The sequence below is a fragment of the Mixophyes fleayi genome, chromosome 4 (assembly GCF_038048845.1).
Source record: "Mixophyes fleayi isolate aMixFle1 chromosome 4, aMixFle1.hap1, whole genome shotgun sequence".
Classification (NCBI taxonomy): domain Eukaryota; kingdom Metazoa; phylum Chordata; class Amphibia; order Anura; family Limnodynastidae; genus Mixophyes; species Mixophyes fleayi.
In genome coordinates, this window is record NC_134405.1 from 177,961,399 (window position 1) to 177,988,639 (window position 27,241).

The 27,241-nt window shown below is 42.0% G+C and overlaps 1 protein-coding gene across 4 annotated transcripts in view; it reads right to left on the minus strand.

The window, feature by feature from the left end:
• LOC142152342 (transcriptional regulator QRICH1-like) overlaps window positions 1-21,721 on the minus strand; it is a 41,931-nt gene extending 20,210 nt beyond the window's left edge. The window contains exons 1-3 of one of the 4 annotated variants that reach the window (XM_075208900.1): window positions 21,126-21,581; window positions 8,031-8,165; window positions 7,712-7,813 (exon numbers count right to left, since the gene is read on the minus strand). The gene's annotated coding sequence lies outside the window, so the exon portion shown is untranslated. Of the gene's footprint in view, window positions 1-7,711; window positions 7,814-8,030; window positions 8,166-21,125; window positions 21,582-21,607 lie in introns of those variants that run through there. The other 3 variants (XM_075208899.1, XM_075208898.1, XM_075208902.1) reach the window with 3 other exon arrangements.
• Window positions 21,722-27,241: the final 5,520 nt, after the last annotated feature.

The window sequence follows — 27,241 nt, forward strand, 5'->3', positions numbered from 1 at the left end:
AGCAAAAAAAAAAACTACTATTTCTTTCAAAGGAAACAGAGTCACTTTTCAGAATATTGCATGTTTATGCGCTTACATTGACTGCGTGCAATGCATTTTTTGCTCAAACTGTAGTTATTTTTCCACTTCAATTCTGACTATCACAATAGGTAGCTTCATTTTACTGTTTAGGTAGACACATGTTAAAAACACCCCTACATAGTATATAAGGCAGCTCCTCCTCGTCCGCTACATTATTTTCCGGTCTCTAGAAGTTGGTAGGTCAGGTAGTGTTTTACAGTTTTCTGAAGTGCATGGGCTTACCTTCCTTATGTCTGGCAACACATCATCTGATGGTTTAATCTAAGGACTGGGCTGTCCACACTAGGAACACACGTTTGCTACCTCCAGGAGGAGTTCTGATGTCAGAATTTAAAATTTTGCACCAATTTTCAGACCATGGCAGTATGCGCATGCATCACGTCATCGATCACAGGCACCAAGACCAGAGCTGCTCTAAAAGGTTTCCTGCTCTGGGAAACATTTTACCACTCATTTGGCGTATGGTAACTGGCTGTTTGTGGTTTGACTCTGGTTTCAGTCCAAAGAGCACCCGCACTAGCTAAGCCCATAAGTTAGGGGTGCTCAGATATTTTGCACTTTAGTTAGCTATTGTCCTGCCTTTTCAGTATTCTTGTAGAGCACGTGGAAGGAAAGAAAACAGCAAATTAACTGTGAATCCTCAAGCTAGGTACACACTACACGGTTTTCGTACAATAATCGGCTCAATCAGCCGACATACGACCGCTCGTTCAAAAGTTACACAATGGTCGAAAGTCTGCCCAAATGGACGATTGTCGCCTCATTTGGTTGGTCGTACCGTTAAATATTTTCGTTCCAATCTCGTTTCCGCTGTGTTGTGTGTATAAACTTCCGAACGATGTGTACAAAATTGCAATCATTGCTCACGACACCATGGCTGTAAAAAGTCGCTTAAGGCAAGTCAGCTCTTCCCTTTATCTTCTAAAGGCTAGTGTGTATGCAGTCCATTGACTGTGCGATTGGACCATCGATCGCATGTAGAATCGATTGCCATAAAAAGTTGGTGGAAAAATCTGTAGTGTGTACCCAGCTTCAGATAGCAGTGTCTGAAGGGGTCTTTTGTAAAGCCTGCCAAGGGAAAGAGTCAACATCCTGAGCAGTTTAAAGAGTTCATGGATTGGATAGAGGAAGATAAGTGCACTATATAAAGGTTAGTGAGAACAAGGTCTCAAACAAACATGGATTTAGAAGAGATTCTCTCAGTCCGAATGGGATTCTCAAAGGAATTTTGAAGATTCCTCCAACAATGAATCCAGAGAGATTAAAGAAACATCTATGAGGTTTAAATCAAACACTGAAGATTTTGTTAAAGCATATATACAAATCTATGGGAATGGATGAGAAGCCATCTCCCACAGAGACTCCTGAAGCCCTCTTTGAAAATTGCAATTGAAAGGGTAGAGTGGTAAAAACATTGATAAGAATGAGCATAAGGTGAAAAACTTGGGATAGATCATATCCATTCAGTGCTGAAAAAGCTCAGAAGTGAAACTTGGTCCCAAAAGTAGAAGTACTATCCCTATTGAAGATGGGAGTATCCTGAGGGAATGAATGAGCAAGGAAGATGAAACAGTTTTAAAAAGCTTCATATTTCACCTGGAACCAGTTTGAAAAGCATTGAGGTAATGCTGAAATGCATAGAATATTTGTATAAATATTGCTAACATCTTGCTAACCTCATCCCCATTTCCCCCCTCTCCTCTCCCCCTTTCTTCTGTGCCCTCTGGAATGCCAGATCCGTCCGCAACAAGCTGACTGCTATCCACGACCTCTTTCTATCCAACTCCTTTAACCTTCTTGCCGTTACTGAAACCTGGCTCTCCGATTCTGATACTACTTCCCCCGCTGCCCTCTCCTATGGTGGCCTCTCCTTCACCCACTCCGCCAGGCCTGGTACCCGCCCAAGCGGTGGAGTTGGCCTCCTCCTCTCCTCCATCTGTACTTTTCGTGTCATTCCACCTGAACCCTCCCTCTCCTTCTCCTCTTTTGAAGCTCACTCCATCCGCCTCTTCTACCCCATCCATCTCCACGTCACTGTCATCTACCGCCCCCCTGGCCCCACCTCCCTCTTCCTTGACAACTTTGCTAGCTGGCTTCCTCACTACCTCTCCTCCGATCTCCCCTCGATCATTCTCCGTGACTTTAACATCCCCATCGACAACCCCACCTACCCTGCTTCCAGCAAACTGCTCACCCTCTCTTCCTCCCTTGGTCTCACCCAATGGACCTCCTCCTCTACCCACTGCCTTGGTCACTCCCTTGATCTTGTCTTCTCCTACCTATGTAATCTCTCCGACTTCTCCATCTCTCCCTTTCCTCTATCTGACCACCATCTCCTCTCCTTCTCTCTCTCCTCTTCTCCTGCTCCCCTCCCCCTGCCCAAACCTACTCTGTCCATACGCAACCTCGACGCTCTTGACCCTGCCTCTCTGTCCTCCTCTCTCGATACCCTCCTTTCTCCCCTTTCCTCCCAGGCCTGCCCCAACCAGGCGGTCTCCCTCTACAATCACACCCTCACCTCCGCTCTGGACGCGGTCGCCCCTGCCCACTCCGTCCACCCCCGCTGCTCCAAACCCCAACCCTGGCACTCCAAATTTACCCGCTTCTTCCAAAAATGCTCCCGTTCCGCCGAACGTCACTGGAGAAAATCCCGATCCCTGCCTGACTTCCTCCACTTTAAATTCATCCTTTCATCCTACAGCTCTGCCCTCTCACTCGCTAAACAATCTTTCTTTAAATCCCTCATCTCTTCCCAGTCCTCTAACCCCCGCCGCCTCTTTGCCACCTTCAGCACTCTCCTGGCCCCCTCCCCGACTGCCTCTGATTTTGCCTCCTTCTTCTCCTCTAAAATCGAGGCCATCCGACTTGAAATCTCCTCCTCCACTCTCTCTTCCACCCCTCCCACTCTTCTGTCCTCCCCCCCCCAACCACCTTCCCCTCCACTCCTTCCGTCCCACCACCGGCGAGGAAGTCCACTCTCTCATTTCATCCTCCCCCCCACTACCTGTCCCCTGGATCCCATCCCCTCCCACCTTCTTCGCTCCCTTTCCCCCACCACCTGCTCCCACCTCGCTCACCTCTTTAATCTCTCCCTCTCCACTGGCATCTTCCCCTCCTCCTTCAAACATGCTCTCGTATCCCCCATTCTTAAGAAACCTAATATCGACCCCACTTCTCTCTGGAACTATCGCCCCATATCTCTTCTCCCCCTTTTGCCTCCAAAATTCTCAAAAGGCTCGTCTGCAGCCATCTCACCTCCTACCTTTCTGAATACTCCCTCCTTGATCCTCTCCAGTCTGGTTTCCGCCCCCTCCACTCCACTGAAACTGCCCTGGCTAAAGTCACCAATGACCTCCTCTCTGCAAAAGCCAGGGGCCACTTCTCCCTTCTCATCCTCCTTGACCTCTCTGCAGCCTTTGACACCGTTGACCACCCCCTCCTCCTTCACACCCTCCAGTCTTTCGGCCTCTCTGGCCCAGTCCTGTCCTGGTTCACCTCTTACCTTACTCACCGTTCCTTCTCTGTCACCACCTCTGGGTCTCTCTCCCCCCCATCCACCCTTCCAGTCGAGGTCCCTCAGGGCTCTGTTCTGGGACCCTTACTCTTCTCTCTATACACCTCCTCCCTGGGTGAACTCATCGGCTCCTTCGGCTTCAGCTACCACCTTTACGCTGACGACACTCAACTATACCTCTCCTCTCCTGATCTCTCCCTCCCTCCTCTCTAGGGTGTCCGCCTGCCTCTCTGCCATCTCCTCCTGGATGTCCTCTCGATTCCTCAAACTTAACCTTGCTAAAACTGAGCTCATAGTTTTTCCTCCCTCTCATACCCCATCCCCTTCTGACCTCTCCATCACTGTCGACAACACCTCTATCTCCCCTGTCCCCCAACTTCGCTGCCTTGGTGTCATCCTCGACTCCTCTCTCTCCTTTGGCACCCACATCCTCTCTCTTGCTAAATTCTGCCGCTTCCAACTCCGCAACATCGCTCGCATCCGGCCCTTCCTCTCCCAAGATGCCACCAAATGCCTTATCCACTCTCTGATCATCTCCCGCCTGGATTACTGCAACCTCCTCCTCACTGGCCTCCCCCACTCTCATCTCGATCCCCTTCGATCCGTCCTTAACGCTGCAGCTAGGCTTATTTTCCTCTCTCGCCGCTCCTCTTTTGTCTCCCCCCTCTACCTAGCCCTTCACTGGCTCCCATTCCCCTTCAGAATCCTCTTTAAGCTCCTCACACTCACCTACAAGGCCCTCGCCAACTCCACTGCGCCCTACATCTCCACCCTCCTCTCTATTCATGCTCCATCCCGCCCTCTCCGTTCTGCCTCTGACCGTCGCCTCTCTTCCCCCCTTATAACCTCCTCCCACGCGCGTATCCAAGACTTCGCCCGCGCTGCCCTCCTCCACTGGAACAAGCTCCCTCCCTCCATCAGAACTTCCCCTAATCTGTCCAGTTTCAAACGGGCCCTAAAAACACACCTTTTTCTTAAAGCCTTTCTGTCTCCCACTTAACTTCCTACCTTATCTTCTGCCTCTGTCCCCCTACTCTCCCTCTCTCCCCTGCGTCTCTCTGTCTGTCCACCCCTCCCTTTAGATTGTACGCTCCTCTGAGCAGGGCCATCTCTCCTCTTGTTTCCACCACTTCTAACTCTGCTCTCCAGCTACTTAGCCCTCCTCCTCGAGGGTCCTCCACCCCACGTCCACTCTCGCTCCCTCCTCCCCCCTGGGGGTCTCCCTGTCTTCCGCGCCCTCCTTCTTGGGCCCCGTCGTTTGCGGATCCTCCCTCCCCCTTCCCCGTCCTCTCTAGCTGTGCATTGAGCTTACTGAGTTGCTGTGTTTACTGTACTGTGCTGTCTCCCATTGTATTGTAATTTTGTCTGTCTCTGTACGGCGCTGCGGATGCCTTGTGGCGCCTTATAAATAAATATTAATAATAATAATAATGATAATAATAATAATATAAAGAGCCTTTGGATACTACTACATGGGGAGCAGCAGTTGCTAGGAGAGTTTTCTGAGCATCTGCTGCCTAAGCATGCAACTAGTCATAAAAAAAAGGTATGGAAGATTGTCCATTCTGCCGCTTTGCACAACAACTCTTGTGGAAAAACAGTCCCTGAGGAAGCAGTTACTACAGACCTAACGCCATCTTTAGGACGGCCCGTATACACAACCTTCTTGGCCAGTCTAGTGCTACCAACAGCACCCGAACTGCTATTTGAGAATGTGCAGCAGCATCTCTAACAGATGGAGCAGAAATCAGGTGAAAATACCATGGAATGGTCATAGCATTTTTCCTTGGAGTAGACTATTTACTACAGCTCTTAACTCTAAGACATTGTGGTTCTCAGCTAAACTCAAGCTTTTAATCAATGTCGTAAGAACCTCGGATGAAGCCATCTTGCATGTGGGAAAGACATAAGTCAGGTTTTTCTTTCAATTAATCATCACTGCAACACTTTGTTTCTACACAGAATTCAGCAAGATGACTATAGCAGTGTGACAATCTGCGCATGAATATATTTTAAGAGACGCGAGTCATGTCCAACAGTTTAGTAATTGTGCCATTTTATTTGAAAACAATCCATGCTATATGTCATATTTCTAACAGATACAACAAGGAGGTGGGGGTTGGGGATCTGCGCTCCCTATGAAGTGAAGAGAAGCTAATGCTGCCGTAGTGATGGGGTATATAGAAGTGGAGTCCCAAACCTTTCAGTACAGTAATGTGGAAAAGATAATACCTTGGCGCAAATAAACAGTTTATGTGAGACAGTTATATTAAAACATAAGCAAAAAAAAAAATGCAAAAAATTATGAATTCAAAGGTTGCAACTTCAATTTAACATGTCAGATATTATGGCGAACACTGTAGAAACTTTCTTGCTGCCTATTACAACAAGTATTGCTATTACATACCGGAAACATTGTAGAGACCCTCTAGTACATCCTGCTTTGATACAAGCAGGGTTAGCGGCGAGACATTCTTCTAAATTCTACGATATCGCTATTGAACCAAGCGTTCTGCTTACCGGTGGTAAGACTTGATACCTTCATTCATTTTTCCCATGTGTAGTACTATGGTCCTGCTAGATTAGTATTTGTTTTGAAATTCACTTGAAACGATATTGATTATACAGGAAGTTGAAATGTAATTTCTTGTGCTGGTCCTATCTCTATTAAATCATTTCAGATTGATATGTTATGGAAACAAACGTTCTCCACATTGTATTCATTAAATCTTTGTAGTAGCCCCTTATTTATAGCATCATTACTATCAATTAATTCATACATGAAGGTTGCAACCTTTTGATTGAAAGCTTTATTGTATGTTATTTTAATAAAACAGTTCTATTGTTATAAACCAATTTCTCGCATTTTATATGTGCTTTGGAATATAATTTGGCCCTTCTCATCTTTTCCATTTATCAAGGTCTTAGAATTAAGGATTAAAATCTATGGGCCCCAACAAAAGCTGGCCTCGACACCACTTTTCTTTACTGAAAGAACAATACAGGTACGCACAGCAACAAGGCGCAGCACTTTATTAAAAGATTTGATCTGGCTCCATGTTGAAAATCCCCTAAAAGGGTAATGACTCAAAGGTCCACTTAAGATACTGCGTCTGCCTTCCAAGCCTTAAGCTCAGTGCCGATGCCGCTTAATGCGAAATTCTCCACATATCCCAGAAACTCAGCCTCTTGGATAAGTTCAGCCAAGAATGTCAACATCCCTGACCATAAATCTTCTAATAATTGTTATTGTTCTTACAATTCACAGCCTTGTTGACCCAAACGGAGCCCTGGGTTGCAGTAAATCACTGCTCACAAAATAAATAGCTTTATGAATGGTAACACCACCATCCAGGATCAGAATAGTGGTACCAATTTCCCTATGGAATTTCCACATGGAAGAATCTACCTACAGTATCCTCCCCATGCAGTCTACCAGATTGCTTGTTGAAACCTAAATATCCAACTGTACCGCTATTTCAACCTCTCCTTCGGAAGAATCAGACACTCCCAAGGAACAGATCAATAAAGAACTCATGAGACTTGGCCAAACCGGCTCAATTTATGGTGAAGGCAAGGGATCTGATGACCTTTAACCCAAGATGCATGGGTTCACATGCTGGAATTTAAGCGGAGGCGGCAGAGGAACAGGTCCCTTCTGCTGGGCTGTGCCTAAACTATCCCACCAACCCAGCCTCACAAGGCCCCAGGAGTCTGTAGGCCATGCAGCCCCTCCCCCCGCAGAAACCTACTGCAGCTTGTCACACTGCCTCATCACCAGCAACGAGGTTGCACTTGCATTGCTGCTCCCCCTGCTCATGGTCTGGTGCTGCTGGTGTGTGGTGACAGACAAAAAAAATATTGAATATTTTAAGTGCCAAAGTCCTAATGGAAACACTATACCACAGGGTACAGTGTCCCACAAGAAAAATAAATAAAAAAAAACTTGGAAAGAATCATAGAAAAGCTTTAAGTCTTCAAGTAGGAATTTGAGATTAGGAGCATGCAAATGATCATGTTAGGGCTAGATCATTGTGTTTCATGCAGCTATTTAACCGCAGCTACCATCTAATCATTAAAAGAGTTTTCAAATATTTTACCATGATTTTTCCATACCAATAATACCACTTTGATGGGTTTCCTGCCCTGGGACACCCACTATTGCTTCAGTTGAAAGCCTTAGATCTGCTGTGGCTGTGTGCAAGTACCAGGGTCCTGCTAAAAACAGAGAATAAGTGGAGATCCATAAGCCATTTGGCAACATAGATTTTAAAGCAAAAAAAGACAAAATATGATCATAAACAAGAAGGCCGATTACACAAAGTAAAATGAATTCAAGAAAGATAAATAGTAACGCATGGCAGCAAAGAAATAAAGAAAAAAAAAATGGAACAACTTTTTCAAACAGAAATGTTTATCAAAAGATGGTTTATACCTTATTCTGGCATTTACAATCAAGATAGTCACTGTCCTCATGTCCACCAAAGTCAAGGATAGCAACAGTTGATAGCAGATCACAGGCTCACTACAATTAAGAGAATCAATGCAGTCTACTGCCTGAGGTCTTACTCTATAAAGAAAGGGGAGAGGGGGAGAAGAAAAAATATCAAAGTATACTACAATCACAGTTCGCATAACTATATAAAATAATGAAATAAAAATGTGTATTAAACCCCATTTTCAGTTGTACATATACTGGGGGCATTTAGGAGAAAAATAGTTCCTAAACTGTACTTGAAAGAAGAGTTAAGAGTGTGATTGAAGTGCCCTCCATTGTAAAGGGTACTTGTACATGTTAATTTAAATAGCAAATAGTTTGTGGTCAGAAAAAGTTAAACCGTGCGTCTGATAAAAGGGAAGAAAGAAAACCTTTCTATTTTCTAATTAATTTACATCAGAGCCAAATATACCTCAATAACTTCTTGGAGAATAAGAACCCTTTCATATGTATAAAAATGCATATTTTGTAAAACATTTGCATATGTTATGATGGGTAAACATTCCCAAGTTAGTAAGTACAATGTAATGTAAAACAAGTTGTGTTTTTTTTAAGCTGCGTTCTTGTAAAGGTAGAACATGAGCATTGTGGGTTTTAAAAAATAATTGTGCACATAATTATGCGCATCAACCCATTCCCACATTATCCTTGTTATCCCAATTGGTACATCGGTGGGGTGTGCAACATAAGCTGGCCCCACACTGCATTTTATTGGGCAGCTAACCAAATATTGCTGCAGGAGTGACTGCAAACGAAGAATGATACCCAATAGTAATCGTTTCAATCATTAGCAGATATTCCCATAAATACAAATGGAAGGTGACATCTAACCCTATGGGGCATATTCAATTAGCTTTGCGGTCCACGGCTACGCATGTAAAGTGACAAAACTGTACTGGAACATTACAGATTTGCCTTTGCAACTCTATAGGGTGAGCACAGAAATCCGCAGTGCTGCGGTAACAGGACACATGCAGCCGCACGTAATCATGGATCTTAAAGCAAATTGAATAAACCAATGTTTGTTATCATTGACAGATCCTCAGAAATTGCAGAATTGATCCAGTCATCTTAAACACCGGTCAGATTTTGTCCAAATTGGTTACAAAGAAACAAGTCTTCCTGTAGCCTGGCACTCAAGCACAGCAACATGCTTTCCTTCAACGGTTACGCATAACAGAAAAAAACAAAAAAAAACAAAAAAATACTATTACACAACCAAAAATCAAGTAACCAAATTAAATGAGGTATACATATGGGTCTATGTACCTCCTACTATAAATTCTAAATATAATAAATCGCTAAGTTAAAAAATGTATACTGTCATGGATTTCCAAAAATAAATGAATGTATGTATATCACATGTATTAAATATGTAAACAGACTAAAGGAGGATGTATATCGAGCATTTCTGGTGTCTGTACATTTCTACAGATATCAATGGCAGTTATGTACCTCTGTCTGCTACAAAAGGTTAATAAAATGAAGTAATACAAGTATTTACACACAGTAAAACAGGTTATCTTCCATATCTAGAAAATATACTAGTTCTATAGAATGTCCACACTATTGAGCAATGCCAATGTTCTATAAGAAGGCATCATAATTTAATTGAACATACAGTCATGGCCAAAAGTTTTGAGAATGACACCAGCATTAGTTTTCACAAAGTTTGCTGCTTCAGTCTTTTTAGACCTTTTTGTCAGATGTGGCTATGTTATACTGAAGTACAATTACAAGCATTTCATAAGTATCAAAGGCTTTCATTGGCAATTACATTAAGTTTATGCAGAGTCAGTATTTGCAGTGTTGACTCTTCTTTTTGAAGACCTTTGCAATTCGCTCTGGCATGCTGTCAATCAAATTCTGGGCCACATACTGACTGATGGCCGCCCATTCTTGCCTAATCAATGCTTGGAGTTTGTCAGATTTTGTGGGTGTTTATTTGTTCACAAGTTCTCAATGGGATTAAGGTCTGGGGGAGTTACCTGGACCCAAAATTTTGATGTTTTGATCACCGAGCCAATTAGATATCACCTTTGTCTTATGGCAAGGTGCTCCACCAAACTGTTGTTGGATGGTTGGGAGAAGTTTCTCTTGGAAGATGTTTTGGTACCATTCTTTATTCATGGCTGTGTTCTTAGGCAAAATTGTGAGTGAAACCACTCCCTTGACTGAGAAGCAACCCTCACACATGAATGGTCTTAGGATGCTTTACTGTTGGCATGACACAGGACTGATGTAGCACTCACCTTTTCTTCTCCGGACAAGCGTTTTTCCAGATGCCCCAAACAATCTGAAAAGGGGATTTATCAGAGAAAATGACTTTACCCTAGTCCTCAGCAATCCAATCCCTGTACCTTTTGCAGAATATCAGTCTGGTGGCCTGATGTTTTTCCTGGATTCTTTGTATCTAACCGCTGCTCAGGTCATCTTCAGTCACATTGTTTTTTCTGTTACATAAGAGTGCTGAAAGGGGACTTTAGGTTGTTCTCTGTCCATGCCATCACTGTTGAAAATTCTGACATGATAGATTTTGCTTCCGATACCGCCTACAGTCGATTTTGAAAGTTGCACTAATCCAGAGTGTATTTTTAGAACTAAAATTTCCATCTATGCCTCCAAAGGAGCTAAAAATTTCTCTGGATACGTTTCCCCCAAACTGTCTTCTATATCGTTTGACAGGACATTAATTTCTTGTTTCCATAAAGAGATGAAGGGAAGAGGAGGAGGAAACAGATCTTCTGATGTCTTGGGGCAAAAAAAACGAAGATTAACCATCTACTATTGTCTGAATCAGTAAATCAAGTTAGTCTCCAAAGAGTAATGAACCTTCACAAGAACATGTATTACGTCTATTCTTAAGACTGTGGATCTGCTGCTCAAGGCCTTAACCAGAGGGAGCTTCTGGCCACTACCATGTCTGTAATAGTCAAAGAGGGATCACACAGAAATTAAATTCCCTCTTATGATATCTATATTGCTATGTAGATAATATCAGCTAATTTAATTGTTGTTTCACAAAACTACACATTTCTGCAGGATCACCTCTCAATATTTCTATCAATAGCATTGTTCTACCCAGAAAAAGCCAGGTGGCACTAAGAAGTAGCCAGGTGGGGGCAGTTGTAATATTTTGCAATGATATTGAAAAATGTTGGAGGCTATTGCCCACTCCTGCCAGGACTGGTCAGACTGGTGGTCTGTGGTCTACATAGACTACTGCCTGTAATGCTCACATAGTACCTGTTCTAATAGGAGAAACAATGGGTTATTCTACTGTAACAGGAATTTATAAGGCTCCAAAAGCTGGGTGGCAAGTAAAAACAGCCTGGTGGAGCATCCAGGAAAGAGGTGCTGGGGAGAACACTGCATAGGCTCCCTTAAAGGTCCTCCATCGTCTAAAGATATGGTAATCTTTGCTGATGAGCTAGCCACCGTTGCATCCACTTTGGGAATTGCATCCCACTTTCCTCATCTTAAAAAGAATACATACAACCCAACCTTTTAAGATTTAACTGCCGTCTACCCACCTATTCCCATTCTTCACAGACCAGTTACTTAATTACTTTATGCACTAAGAAAACCCTGCATTACCTTTGATTATCGTCAAAGAAAGAATTCTGTAAAGACTTTGTGGGTTACATCCTGTATACCCAATAACTGTAAAAAAATGTTTAAACTAGGACTTCAACTGTTTCCAAATTAAAAAGGCCTTGACTCTATTTCCTCTTCATCGCTTTCAGATGTTACACTATATTCATGCAATTACCACTCTATCATAACTAGAAGGTCCAGGCATATCATCTGGTTCTAAACATTTGTGATCTGACTTTTCATTCTTTGGCAGTACCCTTTCAGTGCCTTACCTCCTTCCAAACCATGGTGTTTGCTTATACAAATGCCACATATTATATTTTTCTGTGACCCCTCGACATTGAAGACATTTTTTAAAAAAAATCAGAATCATGACTAATTAAGATTATGACTGCAAAAAAAATATATGATAGCCAATTTATTCCACTTACAATGAAAATAAAGTGCACAAGTTTAGCATATTTTAAAATGTCTTTTTTTTTTTTGTTTAAAGCTGCTGTAGTGACAAAAATGTGCTCAGACACACTGGTTGAGAATCACTGGATTGGTGCCTCTAAAGGTGGCCATATGTAACAAAATGACCAGTGTCAACCAAATTGCACATCACAGATCAAGCCTTAAAAGGCTAACATTTTCAATCAAATGACTAACTTTGCAATCTGTTGATAGCGCTAATGGGGCAACATCAATACTCTCAAAAGGAAAAGATGGCAAAGCTACCAAAAATAATGCAGACCTGGACATATCAGAATGCTAAAACCAGCCTTATTTCTTTCACTTGAAAATGTCATTGGTGTTAAAAAGTGCAGTTTTCAATAAAATTTAATAAAAACAGATTGAATTGGAAAAGCACACCTAAGAGCCAATACTTAGGAGAAAACAATTTTGTAAAGAAATTGTTTTTGCAGATCATGCCATATGAAGAAATTAGAGATGGTGTTATACAAATTGCCAGATTTAGCTATGCAAAACAGTCTAAAGCAAAATGACCAGTACAATTACCTCAGAGTTCTCACAGTAAGCCATCACCAGTGCCCGCCCCCCCCCCCCCAAAAACAAAAACCATGCTTGTTTATCCACCTAAATAAATCCACTTCTCACCTGACCTATGTTTGCCCAAGATAAAACTACAGAATTTGTCTTCTCCATCTGTATTCCTACCCATCCACAGAGCAGATCATGTAACTTTAGCATGCATGTAACCCACTGAACTATACTTTCTACCTGGATTAGTGCAGGCAGCTGCAGCAAGTGGACTCCATCACATAACCTACAATTCACACACTAGTAACATTGCCTCAATTTTAATGATATTCTGATGGCTGGGACTAATTGTTTATGCTCCATGGGGAAACATATTTGTACAGTCCTGAAATACAGCCATTTTATTTATGCTTACATTGACGCGAAGATGTCTACACCTGAAAAGAATAAATGGAAGCATTATTTATATACAATAACGATTTTACAGGTCCAACACCACAACTTTTTCTATTGCTGTACACCCCTCCCTATGACCTGAGATTCTACTAGGTTTCGACTTTCTGGCTTTTAAATAGCTTTCAAATGAGCAAAATGAGTGAGGGGGTATGGCTGTGTTTGGACAAACTCACTTAAATTATATACAGCATACAAAATAGCTGATTAAATAATTAACAGGTGGAATTCAAATATGATCAAAATACTCAAAGCAATATATGCACAATTAGTGCAAAATCATATACACTATATGGACAAGTATATTCAGACGCTTGACCATTACACCAACAGGGACTGTAATGACATATGTATTTGAATACATATACTTTAAAATGGGATTTGGTCCCCCTTCTGTAGCAATAACAGCTTACATTCTTCTTCGAAAGCTTTTCACAAGATATTGGAGTATATCTGTGGGAATTTGTGCCCACTCATTCTATAGAGCAATTATGAGGTCGGGCACTGATGTTGCACAAGAAGGCCTGGCTTGCAATCTCTGTTCCAGTTCACCCCAAAGATGTTCGATGGGGTTGAGGTCAGGACTCTGTGCAGGCTAAGTTTTTCCACACCAAACTCAAACCATGTCTGTAGTATTTGCTTTGTGCACTGGAACAGTCATGTTGGAATAAAAAAGAGCCCATCACAAAACTGTTGACACAATGTTAAAGCATAGCATTGTCCAAAATGACTTGGTATCCTGAAGCATTAAGATTGCCCTTTACTGGAGATAAAGGGCCTAGTCTAAACCTTGAAAAACAGCCCCATATTCCTCCACCACCAAACTTCACAGTTGGCATAATGCAGTCAGACAGGTAACATTCTCCCGGCATCCACCAAATCCAGCTTCGCCCATCTGACTGCCAAACCAAAAAGCGTGATTCTTCACTCCACAGAACACGTTTCCACTTCTCCACAGTCCAGTGTTTGTGTGCTTTACACCACTCCAACCGACACTTGACATTGGTTTTGGTGATGATGCAAGGCTTGCATGCAGCTGCTCGGCCATGGAAGAACATTCCATTAAGCTCCCGCCGCACAATTTTTTGTGCTTACATTAATGCCAGTGGAAGTTTGGAACTCTTCAGCTATGGAATCAGCAGAGTGTTGGCAACTTTTACGCACCATGCGCCTTAGCAGACGTTGACCCCAATGTGGGATTTTACTTGGTCTTCCACTTCATGGCTCCCAAACACTTTCACTTTCTAATAACATCACTTTCAGTTGAAAGTGGAATATCCAGCAGGAATGTAATTTCACAACCCGTCTTATTGCAAAGGTGACATCCTATCACAGTACCAAGCTTCAAGTCACTGAGCTCTTCAGAACGACCCATTTGGTATCACAAATGTTTGCAAATGGAGACTGCATGGCTAGGTGCTTGATTTTATACACCTCTGGCAACAGATCCGATTGAGACACCTCAATTCAATAAACAGGTATAGCCGAATACTTTTGTCCAGATAGTATATAACTGTCTCTCCAATTTGGCCATATAAGCGAGTAACCAAATTGGATACAGTGCATGCTCTACTTTCCAATATTGCCGTCTTGCTAAGAAGGCCCTGTGCATTGCTCCAGCATCTTACCATAGAGCATCGGCCTATCCTCCGTTTATTTGTCAAACATGGTACAGAAAAGAAAGATTTAAGAACACCAAGGTGAACAAGCAATGGCAAGTTGTTACAGGTTGCAGCATCTTTGCACATATTACACATTAAAGAAGCTTGTCTAACTTCAGTCAGTCACAAAATTGGACATAACGGGGGGGGGGGGGGGGGGGAACCCCCCAAAAAAAAAAACCAACTATAAGTCTAAAAAAGCTTGTAGGGTAAACTCGCCAGCCTTAGTGCTCTGTCACAAAGCCACGGAAGATGCATACACGCTAAACGGTAATACTCGGCAGTATATGAAAGAATGCCATTTCCCACAAAAAAGCATGAAGAGCAATGATTCAAACATGGTTGCATTTTTTCTTTAAATAGCAGTCATGGCAAACAATCCTGCGTATGCTTATTGTACTTTGCAAACATTAGTACAAGTTGTTTAAGGCATTCAAGCCAAAAGTGAACTGAGAAGTCTTACAGTAACAATATTTATTTACCGCTATAATGCCATCCCTTCACTTGTATTTAAGAGGGACAAATAATAAACATGTAGAAGTGAAAAGGTTGTCAGAAGAACAGCTGTGTCAGTTATGATATATAAAGTGATGCTTTATGAAAGCAACAGTAACTACATAAGACTAATATATATATATTAAAATACTAAAGTCAGCAATCTTCTAAGCAAATGCATCTATTCTTTAAATCGGAAACATACATTAGTGGGATAAGAAAGTGAATCAATGTGGTGGATTTGGATGCCTTTCTATGGAGCAGTAGTTTCTGCCTAGCCAGCACGATGCAATAAGGCAAACAACCTCTTCACATAATTGTATTTATTGATTTACTTTTGTGTGCATTAAATATGGGTCCAGCATTCTTTTTTAACTTTCTGGATCACTCATGTTTAAAAATAATCAGATTAACAATGTAAATCCTGAAAAGGGATTAATACATAGAATTTGTAAATAACAGAACATATGTCGTAATATTACTGTAGACCTGTAAGTCGCCACAGAGCTCTGGAGTGCTATACAGTGACAGGACATCCATAAGACATGTAAGGTAAGAAAAATTTTATGTAGACATGAAAACAAAGGGTAGGAAGGACCCTGCTCATAAGAGAGCTTAGTTACATTCTAATTGTAAGAGAGCACAGCTGAAACAAGAGAAATAGGTGCCACAGATTGGAGATTTGGACAGTTGTGGGATGAATTTCGAGTGTGTATTATAGGTGAGAGTAAAGCAAGCACTAATAAAGAAATTTGCTCTCAGAGAACTTTTAAATATTTCCTGACCATGGCCTTATCTGTGAGGAGTTTGTATGTTCTCCCCATGTTTGCGTGGGTTTCCTCCCACACTCCAAAAACATACTGGTAGGTTAATTGGCTGCTAACAAATTGACCCTATTCTGTGTGTCTGTCTGTGTATGTTAGGAAATTTAGGCTATAAGCTCTATTGGGGCAGGGACTGATGTGAGCAAGTTCTCTTTACAGCGCTGCGGATTTAGTGGCGCTATATAAATAAAAGGTGATGACGATGATGACTGTGGGAAAGTCTGATCTGGGTGGTAGGGAATTCCATAAGAGTGTAGCGGGTTGGGAGAAGTTTTGTAGGTGGGAGTGAGGTGGTTACCAAAGATGACGCAAAGTGCACGTCAGTGGCAGATCTAAAGGGGTGAGAATTATATTATTTTGATATGAGATTAGATGTATAAAGGGATAGTGTTGTAGAGTAGTTTGAATTGAAATCTGGAGGACACAGGGAGCCAGTAGAGGGATTTGCAAAGTGGTGCAGCGAGTGAGGAAGATCAGTCTAGCTGTAGAATTTATGATTAAAGTGGGGATACATGGGTGAGGGGAGTGCCAGATAGCAGAAGATTGCCGTAGTCAAAGCAGGAAAAAATGAGAATGCAAAGAGGTTTTGTGGCATATTCAAAAGAAAAGCACTTATTTTGACAATATTCCTATAGCGGGTGCACCAGGAGTGGGAGATAGACTGGATGTGAGAAATAAAGCAGAGAGTGGAGTCAAGCATGAATCCAGTGCAGCAGAATTGGAAAACTGAAGAAATTGTGGCATTATTGGCGATGAGGGAGATTTGAGGGGGACTTGGTGACTATTAGGAGCAATGTTCTCCCCAGGATCTACTTCAGTGCTCCACCGTCTGTTTTTACTTGCCACCCAGTGGAGTCCGAAGGAGTCCTATTATAATAGGATAAACCAATGCTTATCCTACTATAATAAGCACTGTGTAAGCACTGCAGCCAGAGTGTGTTAGACCACTAAACACCAATCTGTAAGAGTAAAGACAGACAGAGGTTCAGGTGCCAGGCATGAAAAATTTAAAAAAATAAAAATAAAAAAAAATTGTGTCCAGTAGCAAGTGGGCAATAACCACAAGAGTCTTTATAAATAAGTTTTGGCAATAACCTCCAACATTTTTTTCTTTATCATCATCAATGCGATCTACTACACAGCTCCCACCGGACTGCTTTTTAATGCCACCCAGCTGGCAAAATTTTCTGGGGAGAACATGGAGGAGGGAAGATAAGCTCCATTTTTGACATGTTTAGCTTTAGGTAGCATTGCATCATCTGTTTGGAGATACGGAAATGTTTTAAACCACGTTGCTTTTAATGATGTTAAGGTCTCACAGATACTAAAAATGCCTAGAAGTGTTTATAGTTTTCGAAATGAACACTACAACTTTTATATACGAAACAGTAAAGTACTTAAAACTATGAAATTGAGCTTCGCTACACAATTCATATTGGGTTAAACGGATTTACGAAACAGCATACATTGTCAACAGGGTAGGGAAACCAAGACATTAAGTTTGCAGTGATCTGCAGCAATTGTTTCTTGTTTTGTTTTTAAATCCTCCTTGCAAATCACAATTCTTCTTGATTCACTGGATCTTATCAACAAACTATGTAGGAGCAGCAGGCAGCATAGGGCAGGGAGTGAAAGCTAGAGAGGGTTGCTTCATGTTACATTTAGAAGGTAAATAGTGTTGGCATGTAAAGTAGGTACAGATAGCTTTGTTTGAAAATTATTAGAGACTAGTTATTGGCCATGTTCAGCAGATGCCATCTCCAGAAACTACAGATTCCATAAACTTAAAATGCATTTCTAAAGCTTTCATGTTTGCAAAGTACATATTTAGAGAGAGTGCTCTTAGAGGTGTCCTGCTGTTCTTTTTTTTATCGCTTTCAAATACTTCCTACAGTGATATTTGGTTATGATAACTATGCCTAGTCTGGAATTTTCCTTTGGAATTATTACAAACATTAAGTGATTATATGACTGAGAAACTTAGAGCTCACACAACATTTTTTTTCATCAGATGCAGCTTTAGTCCAAGAATGATTAACATGTACATTATAATCAACCTTCATCAGACAACAATGCTAAACAGGTTTATTTTTATTTTTGGAATCAACATCTGCTTTGCCAGTCCTTGCGTGTTTCAAGTAAATGTCCATGGATCAGGACTGACATTCCCAGTTCTGTTCTCAGACAACCACAACTGACCCTATGTTCACATACTAATAACTTGACTGCTGCCATGTTATCCATTTCACTCAGTAAAAAAGTAGATTTTCATCATGCAATTGCCACTGTACTTTTACATCTCTTAAACTGGGCATTTACTTCGCTTTTATTTGCATTGTTGTAGGCAATGGATAGCTAGCAGTCATGGCACATTCTAGAATTGCAATATAGATTACATTTTTAGACTATGATAAATTACACAATATAATTTTTTTCTGGAGGGAGCAAGATGTATGAAAGGTGATCTTGTTTTTTTAAAAACTTTTAATGTGCCTGCTGAATAGCAGCTGCATCAGTTTCCTCATCATCACACCTTGTAAGATGATCTGAAAATAATTTGCCTTGTGCAACGCATCAAATTTTTCTTATCTTTCCATTAATATCACTAGCAATGCTTCTTTCTTTGTACAAGCAATGTGGAGTTGCTGCACACATTTGACTTTTTTTGCTCAGATTTAGACTTAGCATTTGGTGGTAAATTGTCATCCTCACTAAGAAATTTGAGTAAAGGAGGCATGCAAGTGTTCATCCTCATCATCCCTAAGATGAAGACTATCACATTAAAGGACCACTGACTCATATTCATACAGCTGTAAAGTCAGTGCCAGTTAATTGTAATTTCAGATGTACTCTGAGGACAATGTGTGAAGTGCTAGCAGTGATGAAATCAAAGTCTGCAAAGGTGTGACTAAATACAGAAAGCTCTGTGTTGTAATATGATAAAGAGGATTAACAGACCCTTAAACTTCTTTGTGATTTGAACTGCCAACCAAGGCTAACCAGTATATAACTTCAAGTGTTTGACTTATATCTACAAAGCTCACTTTGGAGCAAGCATCGTTTGTCACACTGAGGGGCTATTTTTCAAGTGGGGCCTTCAATACTATAAGCTTGATATTGAAGCATCCCAATACAATATGGCCTTCAATTAGAAGTGAATAATTAGTAACAAGTGCCGGAATAAAAAAAATGCCAGTCACAGAGTTGTAAAAAAATAAAAATAATAATAAATATTCACCAGCTAAGATGCCGATGTACTGTGTGGGTATTTGTGCTTTGCTCCTAACTCAGCATCAGGCCTTACAGTTGTAATGACAAGTGGAAGAGATAAAGATGTGTTTTTGTACCAGTCCATGCATTATTTAAAAAAAAAAAAAAAGGTTCATCTATTGAGATAGCATGCAATGTATTGCCTGCATATTTGAACAGCTATATGGCTAATGACATCAACAGAAACAATGAGTTTTGGTTTTATTGAATTACTGAATGGTATAAAAGGGGGAAAACAAAATTCTGAAAAATTTACTGGACTGATGAATTATGAATCAATATGGGGCTAACTAAATATGATGTAAATGAACCAAGTGTGCACAAAACATAAGTAATGATTAAACGTCAGAGGTCAGGACACTGGCCACTGTTAAGTCACAGCTCATGTCACAATCACAAACAGTATCATTCAAAGACGTTTTTTCCCCTAGAACAATTCAGAAAAAAATAAGTACTAGAGGGGCTGTAAGCTTCTTTTATAAGCCTACAGACACGTGGCGTTTGTTAATGCTTGCCAATTGGCTTCTTTACGTTAAATGCACATTAACTGACCAGATTCTCCAAAAGGTGAAAATTATTCACTACATTTTGGGTAGATCTGAACCAATTCATAAGTCTCTAAAAGTTATGTTTAATTATTATTCTTGTCACAAGAAAACTGAAATACTTTACATCCTCCTGATATTGACTGCAACTAAAATATCAAACAAAAATGTATACACTTACAAATTAACTATTATGCATTGGAAAATACTACTTCAATATTAATACTGCAAAATGTTTAGCAACATACAAATCATTCTCAAAAAAAGAGGGACAAAACAAAAAACCAACTACATTCCTAAACTGACAAGTCAACTATGAATGCAATCAGATGTGGTTCAGACAATGGTGGAATTATTTTCTGGATTAAAATAATCAGCAAGTCAAGAATTAGCTTTGGCTTCACAAAGTGAAGCAATAACACAAGTGGCTTATTTATAATAATATTGTCAGGTTATAAATGAAGATGTTCACAAAACAAAATTAAAATGTAAAATTAAAATACTGGCAACAAAGTAACAATTAAAAATCTTAAAAAGCAATTTCCATAATGATACAACAAAATGTTGGGAAAATATGGAGAACTGCAACAAAGCAGGAAAAAGATGAGCTGCATCATATAATGAACAGCAACCAATTCCTGTTCCAAGTAACTGTCCAGTAAAGTAACCAGCACTGTTTTAAGAGGTCACACACGTCCATAACAGTTTACTATACCCTGCACTAGCCTCCATTATGCAATTACATGCAATATAAGAATTCCTCCATCTCCTTTCATCGAGCTGCAATTAATTTATTTGCAAAACCCTCTCAAAATGGAGTTTAAGTCGTGTTTCCTCCCATTTAAGATGTATTTTTGCCATGAATGGTTTTCCACGAGGAAACTTTGATACCATACACTGACCACAATGTTAAGACCCGGACTGGCAACACTATGACAACGTATCTTGTGATATTAAGAAATGTATTCTCTCTCCCCCCATAGCAAATTTTGGTCTTGAACCTCTTTGCTGTTAAAGGGGCCTCTAATTTGTGAGGCAAGAGCCCAATCTCCTCTGCTTGTGTCCGGGGGAGCGAACCTGTTGGTGTAATAGGAGGATGCCCAGAGAGAGGGATGCTCCTGTGCAGGCTGTAATGCGCTGAATCACTGCCACCTGTACCGGGGAGGAGAGCGCTGGAGCCGACCTCAAGTCTCACTGATTTACCTCTTTGTTGTTTCCGGGGTGCCTGCGGATTCCCGGTACTGTAAGCGGTCTCATCTACACAGAGGCGAGAGAACTACTCCGAGCCAGCAGCTTAGAAAGCCCCTTCTGCCTCCTCCCGGCGCTGTCACGCACGCACACAGTCACCACTGTCAGAGGCAGCGGGGGGTCCGGGGTGCGCCAGCCGCCATCTTGTATTTACCCACGAACTCCGACCCCGAATACACAGCCGCGAGATCGCGGGTCGCGCGCCTCTCAAACGTCACTCGTTCAGTGAACGGTTCTATGCGCGCGGCCGTCACGTCCCTATAATGCGTAGCATAGAGCGCGGCAGCACCAGCGATGGGGCGCGCTCTCCGTGCAGATTGCTCCGTGGTCGTATGTGTGAGTTCCCATCGCGTTACTGTCTTCAGAAACTTTGTCGGCCAATAACATTCTCCAGTACATATACCAAACACATGGGAGACTGTAAAAATGTAGCATACCTAACTAAGTGATATCCAGCCCTAAGGCCGAGACCCGGGGAGATCAGCCACTCTCCGGTACTGTTAGAGTAACCAAAGCTGAGCTACAGCCGTGGCGCGTTCTCGTCAGGTAAGGGGAACGCACGGGACCAGATTGAAGCGCGTGCACGTGTAATGCGCGGTCGCATTAGCGAAGCCCCGCGCGAGCTGTCACCTGGAGGTCCTGATTGTGTGACAGCCAGGACCAGGGTCCAGGCTATACTTCTTGTATAAGGACCACACTACTATTCCTCTGACAGACATTCGCTGTTTATTACATCTGCCCAATAACAGCATGCTTTTTCCAGACAGAAAAAAACAATATCACATTAACATATACAGAGACCTGGGGATATGAAAATCAGACTTTTGCAGCAGAATGGTATAATGTGGGTGTGGTTATACAAAGCCAATATTATGCTATCAGTTTAAAGCAACTTGCATTATTCAGGGCAGTGTTATAGAGGGTGACCTATAATGGAATTCATATTCTTTAATGTTCTTTTCTGCAGAAAGTTCCTTCAAACTGCTTGTGTTTCATGAAAAACACCCTTATTTTTCACACATCTTCTCATACAATAAATTCGTTGCATTAGTGCTTCCCCATATCTGTACCTCATTACACAAGTGACATAGGTATCTATTTATTAAGACCAGCTATTTCATAGATTTTCTATCGCAGCAATAGAAAATCTGTAGCCACATAATTTCAATAAATTGTTTGTAACTGTCAGCTGTAAGAGGCGTCTATACTGAAGCATAGACCTGGGCTTCCAGTTCCAGATGCAATAAAAAATAATAACGTTATTAGAAGAAAAGTAAGGAAAGAATGTAAAATATTATAAATAAAAGAAATTTTATTTAAAAACATAAATAAAAAAAAATGCTTTACTTTTATAATATCGCCATCCTGAGATTATGATATGGTTAGGAGTACAGCAGCTGTACTTGCTGCACAGACCAGATGATAGCAATCACCTACGTAAACTCCCCGGATTAGATTTAGGGTCTAATCTGTAGGTCACAGGATTACAGCAATATTGAAGAGGTTGTCAAGGAGGGTCTTGAAGCAGAGAGTGATGTTTATTTCGCTCAAGGACAGAACAGTTCCACTGATTAAAGGTATCAGTGGTCAGGTCAGATGGAACATCAGAATGATACATTTCAATGTACAAGGCTTCTCTTTTTATACAGTTTTAGGCACAGCCTCACAGGCTATTTTTAGAATCAGGATGCAAATTCTTTACCCAAACATGGATTTACATGCAATACAAAGCTAACAATATTTACGCTTATCTGTGATATTCTAAAACTCTTGCTGTGATATCCTGCAGCTTACAGTGGACAGGAAGTCTAATTACATCTTCCTATGACCCTCACACATCAAAAGGTCTAATTAGCATGAGTCCTTCCAACAGTTGCAGAATACATATTTTCTCCAAAAAAGAATTTACCATGAAAGTTGTAAAACCCAAACAAGACATTTTCTTACACTAAGATATACAAAAGTCTTTCATTTACAAAGGCTTATTGTATCAGATATATATATATATATATATATATATATATATATATATATATATATATATATATATTAGGGATGTGCACTGGCCACTTTTGGTGTCTCGTGTTTTGTGTTTTGGATTCGGATTTGCTTGAGGTTTTGGGTTCGGATTTGTTTCGCAAAACACTTGACGAAAGGTTTTGGTTCGGATTTAAGGTTTTGGATTTTTTTTTGAAAAAAAACATAAAAAGTGTTAAAAACAAGTTTTTAGGTTTATTTTCACTCCTACGCTATTATTAACCTCAATAACATTCAATAACAATCATTTCCACTAATTCCCAGTCTATTCTGAACACCTCACACCTCACAATATTGTTTTTAGTCCAAAACGTTTCACCGAGGTAGCTTTCTGGACTGCATAGTGCAGTGGTCCCGGTACACAATTTGGTACCGGGGCCACAATACCTCCGCTTTCAAATGGTCTGAATTCCACTGCACAGCTGCCTGCTCCTACATCCTCTGCAGCATATACAGGGTGTAGTTCGAGCGTGTCAATACCTCTTGTTTTTGACGATGACAGGTCATTTTCATTAATTTATGATTTGGCAGCAACAGTCAACGGTTAATATCTGATACGCCTCTATCTGGACTGCATAGTGGAGTGGCCCCGGTACCCAATTTGGTACCGGGGCCAAAATACCTGCTCCAACTTTCAAGTATAGTGTTTATAATTTATAAAAACTACAGTAGTTATAGCACGTCAATAACTCTTGTTTTAGACGACCATGGTACAGAGCATTCATCATTGAGATCCCATCAAGTATGTTAAAGACAGACAGGGTCAAAGTGTTATTTGTTGACTTTGTTAACCCCAAAATTGTCGCTGTTGCAAATATTCGTGCAATGAAGAGTGACTTTTTCTATTAAAGGCTCAAGCTTTCAAGTGTAGTGTTTCTAACTTATAAACACTACAGTAGTTCAAGCACGTCAATACCTCTTGTTTTTGATTATGACAGGGCATTTTACTTTTGGTTTAATTTGTTGAATTTGTTTTAATTTTGTTTTACTTTGTGCTCATGGCAAACGACTGTTGAATGGTCACATAATGGCAATAAAAGAGTTGCAAGATGGAATTGTCCTTGGGCCCTCCCACCCACCCTTATGTTGTTGAAATAGGACATGCACACTTTAACAAACCAATCATTTCAGCGACAGGGCCTACCAAACTGTGCCTGAAATGATTGGTTTGTTTGGGCCCCCACACCAAAAAAGCTATTCATCTCTCCCTGTACAAAATAAACAGGCTCTACTGAGGCAAGATGTCGTCCTCATCCTCAACCTCTGATTCCTCTCCCCCTACAGTGTGTACTTCCTCCTCCTCACACATTATCAATTCGTCCCTGCTGGACTCCACAACCACAGGTCCCTCTGTACTATCTGAAGGGCAGTGCTGTACTTGATTGAGGAATTGATAATTCATTTTTATGAACATCATTTTTTCAACGTTCTGAGGAAGCAACCTCCTTCGTCGCTCACTGACCAGGTTCCCCGCTGCACTAAAAACTCTTTCCGAGTACACACTGGAGGGGGGACAACTCAGGTAAAATAGAGCCAGTTTGTACAGGGGCTTCCAAACTGCCTTTTTTTCCTGCCAGTAACAATATGGACTGTCTGACATGTCTATTTGGATGGTGTCAGCAAAATAATCCTCCACCATTTTTTCTATTGTGACAGCATCCAATGCAGCAACAGTAGACATGTCTGCAATGGTTGGCAGGTCTTTCAGTCCGGCCCAGATGTTATCAGCATCCCCGCCAGCGGCTCTTTTAGGAAAACTGAGCTTTTTCCTCGCAGCCACAGATGTGGAAGAAAATGAGGGTGGAGCTGTTGGCATGTCACGGTCCTCTTCAGAGGACAATCTCCTGACCAGCAGGTCTTTGCACCGCTGCAGACTTGTGTCCGCCGGAAACAGAGACAAAACATACGCTTTAAACCGAGGATCGAGAACGGTGGCCAGAATGTATTCCTCTGCCTTTAAAATTGGGACCACCCGCGGATCCTGGCAAAGCGTACGAAGGGCTTCATCCACAAGAGCTACATGCTTGGTGGAATCGCAATGGTTTACCAGCTCCTCCCTCACTTTCTCCAGCTGCTTCTGCAACAGCCTGATCAGGGGAATCACCTGACTCAAGCTGGCAGTGTCGGAACTGACTTCTCGTGTGGCAAGTTCAAACGGCTGGAGAACCTTGCACAACACGGAAATCGGTCTCCACTGCGCTTGACTCAGGCGCATCCCCACTCCTTTACCTATGTCGTAGGTGGCGGTGTAGGCCTGAATGGCCTTTTGCTGCTCCTCCATCCTCTGCAGCATATAGAGGGTGGAGTTCTAGCGCATCACAACCTCTTGTTTGAGGTGATGGCAGGGCAGGTTCATGCTTTTTTGATGTACCTCGAGCCTGCGGTAGGCACTGGCAGAATGCCGAAAATGTCCAGCAATTTTGCGGGCCACCGCAAACATCTCCTGCACACCACTGTCACTCTTGAGGTAATGCTGCACCACCAAATTAAGGGTGTGGGCAAAACATGGGACGTGCTGGGAATTGCCCATATGCAATGCCCGTACAATGTTACTGGCGTTGTCTGACACCACAAATCCCCAGGACAGTCTAAGTGGGGTAAGCCACTGCAAAATAATTTCCCTCATTTTCTCTAATAGGTTGTCAGCGTTGTTCCTCTTATTAAAGCCTGTAATACACAATGTTGCCTGCCTTGGCACGAGCAGACGTTGTGTAGATGCTGCTACTGATGCAGCTGCTGCTGTTGCTGCGGAAGGGGATGCATCTACCCAGTGGGCTGTCACAGTCATATAGTCCTTTGTTTGCCCAGAACCACTTGTCCACATGTCCGTGGTTAAGTGGACAGTGGGTACAACTGCATTTTTAAGAGCACTGAGGACACTTGCTCGTACTTCTCTGTACATCTTTGGTATCGCCTGCCTAGTGAAGTGGAATCTCGACGGGATTTGGTACCGGGGACACAATACCTCCATCAACCCTCTAAATCCCACTCCACTGATGGCGGACACCGGGCGCACGTCTAACACCAACATAGCAGTTACAGCAGCAGTTATACGCTTTGCAATAGAGTGACTACTATCGTATTTTGTGGTCATGGCAAATGACTGTTGGTCGGTCAATTGTTTTTTGAAAGACGTAGCGGTCTTACAACTTCCCCTCTGGGAAGATGACCGACTAACAGCAGCAACAGCAGCAGTGGCAGTAGTAGGCGTACCGCTGCAGGATTCCTCGGATGAATCCCGTATAGAAGAGGACTCAGTCTGGCTGGTGACATGGCCTGCAGGACTGAATCTGATGGAGATCGTGGAGGAAGTTGACGAGGAGGGTGTTGGTGGTGTGTATCCAACAGGACCAAGGGATTTAGGTGTCCCTGTACTGATGACGGTCCTAGGCCCAGTTCCTGAACTAACCACTGAACTATGAAGGTTATTCAGGTGACGTATAAGGGAGGATGTCCCTAGGTGGGCAAGATCCTTACCCCTGCTTATTTGAGCTTTACATAAGCTACATATGGCCATACATTGGTTGTCCGGATTTGGATAAAAATAACTCCAGACCGAAGAGGTGCATTTTTTGGTCTTCTGACCAGGCATGACGATGGGCTTTCTCATCCCATGGACATCAGCTGTTTCCCCCCCTGGTGCCTCATTTACAATAACCACATCACCATCCTCATCATCAAGTTCCTCCACAGCGCCAGCTACATCAATAGCCTCCTCCCGGTGTACAACATTGACACCTTGATTATCCAAATCTGGATCTACACTGTGGGTGATCCTTCCAACATATGCAGAGGGCGTGCTGCAAATGGTGGAAGGAGCCACCTCTTCCCGTACAGTGATGGGGAGGTCAGGCTTCACAACCATCAACACCCTTGGACTCGCCTTGGGGATTTGTGATGTCATCTGTTTAGAAGGCAGAGTTCTTTGCTGTTTTGTTGTTGTTGCTGACAGCATAACTCTCTTAATTTTTTTGTAGGGGGGGGAGGAGGAGGGCTTAGATCCTTGGGTGAAGCTGGACCACTAGTCATGAACA